This window comes from Prosopis cineraria, unplaced genomic scaffold (genome assembly GCF_029017545.1).
Source record: "Prosopis cineraria cultivar Desert tree isolate PC_DT_omini unplaced genomic scaffold, ASM2901754v1 PC5, whole genome shotgun sequence".
NCBI classification, from domain to species: Eukaryota; Viridiplantae; Streptophyta; class Magnoliopsida; order Fabales; family Fabaceae; genus Prosopis; species Prosopis cineraria.
In genome coordinates, this window is record NW_026555336.1 from 27,221,837 (window position 1) to 27,226,123 (window position 4,287).

A 4,287-nucleotide genomic window follows, 5' to 3' on the forward strand; every position below is an offset into this window, starting at 1 on the left:
AGATTAAAGAGTCTAATGGATCTTTATCAAGCATCAACTATAAATACAACTCATTTATAAAGTGAATAAGTAGAAATTACTACCTAAGCATATGCATTCAATCTTTACCAACTGCTTACTGAAATTTTAATTGTTTGTGAGGTTTACTGATTGTAAGCTTACTCTTTGAGAGAAATGTTAACATTAGTATTCATTCTTAAACTTACTCAGTTCATATATGCTTTTCATGTTTAAAATAAAGAAACTTAAGCTCAAGGAGCTTAAGAGAATTTGTTCTTACCATTGTAAAGGGAGTATTACAGACTTGAGTAGAAATTTGAAATTACATTGAGGCAACCAAGTGCTTGGCTTAACCTTGGTAGAGTAAATGGAAAAAATATCATGTGTAACTTAGGGATTGGATACAGGCTCAAGAGGTTAAAACTAAACTAAGAAAAATACTTCTACAAAGCCTTTCTTCCCTTTTCTTAGTTTTAATTGATGATATCATTCCCAACTTATCCTTTAATTTTTGCATTATTTGTTTTAATTCACCCCTTCTTGGGAAATCTTACAAGTTAAGAATGCCAATTGCACTTGGTGGAAAGCATCTAAGATAAATTTACACTTTAACCCTATATTCAAAGTGTAATGGGTGATTGTCCTAAAGTAGCGAAATGCACATACACACATGCATGATCACACACGTGTATATAAATATTATTACATTACACAATTATCACACTACACTACTCAATAGATAGTAGTGCATTTTAGATCCTCTTACTACCTCACTAGTAATGTATAATATAAAAAATTTTAACCAATCATACTTTTTTATCAACTATAGACATTACAAATTTATTTTATTAAGTTTCATATAACATACAAAATTCATAATAGTTATCATATAATTATTCATTACTATATCCTCCCACTCACTCGTAATATACAATATAAAAATTTTAACTAATCACACTTTTTTATTAACTATAAACAATGAAAATTTATTTTATTAAGTTTCATATAACAAACAAGACTTATAATAGTTATCACAAAATTATTCATTATTACATCCTCTCACTTAAGCTTTCCTTTATAACCCTGCCTTTATCAATTTCAAGGGCCTTATCATCTCATTGTCTTCATGGGTCAACATCTGCAAATTATAAAGAATTTTTGTCACAAGTCTATAATTGTTTAGTATTTCAATATTAAACTCAAACAAAAAAAGTTTAAATACAAAAAAAATTTAAATAGCAATAAATACTTACATGACAATGATACAAGTAACCAGGTTCTGCAGTTGCATCAAACTCATATGATGCATTTATGTGTATGTAACTAAACTTCACAGCAATCTTAGTAACAAATTTTGTTTCATCTTGTGCACAACTTTCCACCCTCTCTCATGAGCTAGCACCTCCATTTTCTTACCACGTGCATGCTCCTCCATATGGCACTCAGTCACATTATTGTGTTTCTCCATGCATTCATTAAACACCTCAAAATTCACCAATTCTGTTTGTTCCAGCACCTTAACTAGTCCTAAATGAATGTGAAGGGGATGATTAGCCTCTGTCAAATTAATCACATACCAAACCTCTGTTGATCCAACCTTAGGATTTTCTGTTACTGGTGACGTAAAAGGTTTTGCATTTAAGTACAAGTGAGTTGGTGATCCTTTCTCATTGATCTTATACCTAAACAATGTGATGTATCGTGTTTGCGACACATGGGATAAATCTACATCAGGGTATTTTATCAACTTTTTTGGGATGTGTGATGTATCAACTTCTGGATCGGGTTGTATGAAGAATTTCATCACTTGACTATCAAAATGACCCACTGGCTCACCAAATGGGAAGAGAATCTGTGCATTATTGGCAAATATAACAGTGTCATCCTTTGATTGAGAAAAATCAACAATCACATCTATGATCTCAGAAGGCCCCACTAAAACTTCCTTTGTCAATACTGGCTCTTCAATGTATGTAGAATCTGATGCCACGTGGGTGAATTGCAAGCCATTAGTGAAGAAGAATCAAAGAATCTAGCAATGCTTGCATTAAGTATCCGAAATCTATACTTACGATGTCGTACTGTCATGCGTGGCCAAACTTTACCGTTCACGGTGATAACATTACCAAAGTAAAATGGCCACCATTGTGGATGTATGGTGGGGTTATTTCCAGTGAAATTCATGTATAAAGAACCATTAATATGAAGGCTCAAATCAGATATAATTAAAGGTCGATCAAAGGAATTACCATGGGGTAACCCTAGAGGGTCCTCAATTAGAGGTTGGCGAATAATATAGAATCCAAACAAGCCAGCAAGAATGTTGACTCTAGTCAACCCTAAGGCATGATCATGGTACCATAGGTTTCCAGGTTGTTGATTGTTAGGATAGTGATAGGTCTTCTTTGTCCAAGTGGGTCCTGTTTCATTGAATCCAATAGTGAACCAAGAATTTGGGTTGCCATCACTTTGAGGCTCTTGGATGCCGCCATGGCGATGAACTACTGTAGGAATGCCCTTCTTTGAGTGAGGTATGGCTGTGGGAATGGTGGGGTCCCATGGGAGGATGTGATCTAATGGGAGGTGATTTTGCCATATCACGTAGGTGTCAACTCCATAGAGGGCTTCGATTGTGGGACCAGGGACCGTTGCAGTTTGTTGGTCTACACCATAAGCAAAAACTGGTGTTGGAGGTAAATCTCTGTGGAATTTCTGCACTACGTACCAAAAATATTCAAAATTATAAGCAGAAATTGATGAGTTTAGTGAGTTTCACCAAGTTTGTATTTATTCTAAGTTTATAAGTGAGTTGACACAGTTGTGTAAGCTATAAAGATAAAAATAGTAAACTTAGAAAGTAAAACTCACAAGTTTAATCAAGTCTGCATCTATCCAAGTTTATAAGTGTATTGACATGATTTTATAACTTAGAAATGTAAAAATGATAAACTCAAAGAGTCATTAGTTTATGAGTTTAACAATAATGATAAGGACACCAAAACTCTTCTATCTAATCCTAATAGAAAGGGAAGAAAAAAAAAAGGAAATTAATACATACCCAATTCTTTTGAAACATGCCAATCTGAAGTGATTTAGGTTTGGGGATCTCATGAAGGAGCTCATAGCCAAGGATTCTAGGCATATCAGGAACCTCATCCACAAACATCTCCAACTCAGATGGCTCTACCAGTTTGTCATCTCTTAAGGAAGTAGCTGACAAGGTAGTGATGATACACATAGCTTCTAATAAAATACCTAAGTATGTGAGTTTCAGAAGCAATATTAACAATCTACCCATGCCTCTTAATTATCTAAGTTGCTCAAAGACGTTGTTCCAAGTTACAAGAGAGTGTGTGTGTGTGTGAACATATTTGTACTTTGTGAGATATATAAGTGTGTGCGTGTGTGGGGAGAGAGGTGAGAAAGAGACATGGAAATGACTTTTCTTTTTAGATATTTAATTTTAGTATGATTGTATGTAATAGCTATAGTCGAACATTTTCAAATTGAACAACCTAATTAAAAATGTTAAGAAAAGCCAAGAATGTGCACCACGCTACCACTTCACTATGACATAAAACTAATTAATCTATGCATTGTTGATGACTAATTATTTATAATATGATACAAAATGGAACACTCAACAACGTGGAAAAAAATTGAACAAAAACAATATAATGATCCCTATAAAATAATACTACTACCACAATAATTAAAGAAATAAACTAAAACAAAATTAACCTTTTGCTCTTTGTAAAGGGTATAAGTAGTGAAACTTTAAAGGCCATTATATGAGTTTTTGCCCTTTTTTCAATTAGTAGGTAAGAATAAGTTGTCATTGGCTACATGATTGAAAAATGAACACAAAGGAAGCCACATCATTAGTATATTTTAATTTCCTTTTAGGAAGAAATAAAGACAAGAGGAAGAGGGAAAAAGAAACAAACCAACATTGGAAAACAAAACGAGAATTTTTAAAGGAAAAAAAATTAACTCAAAAATGTTAAAGGTATTTTTTTGCCCTTTAAACTCTATCTTAGGGTAAGTAGATATAAAAAACTATTGATAAATGGTACAATGTCATGCATGAAATATTAAAATGGGTGTAGTGTTGTAAAAAATTATAGAAAATGACAAAAAAATCACAAAAAATAACTTAAAAATTATAGAAAGTAACTAAAATAAAATTTTTAATTTTTAGGTCCTTTTTTATAATTCTTTTCATCATTTTCTTAATATGGTACTGAGCAACAGGAATGAGATGATAGAGCTTTTTATTAAATAAGT

General features: G+C 32.5%; 1 pseudogene; it reads right to left on the reverse strand.

Moving 5' to 3' along the window:
- Nucleotides 1–1,075: 1,075 nt before the first annotated feature.
- Nucleotides 1,076–3,238, reverse strand: LOC129310798 (multicopper oxidase LPR2-like; annotated as a pseudogene).
- Nucleotides 3,239–4,287: the final 1,049 nt, after the last annotated feature.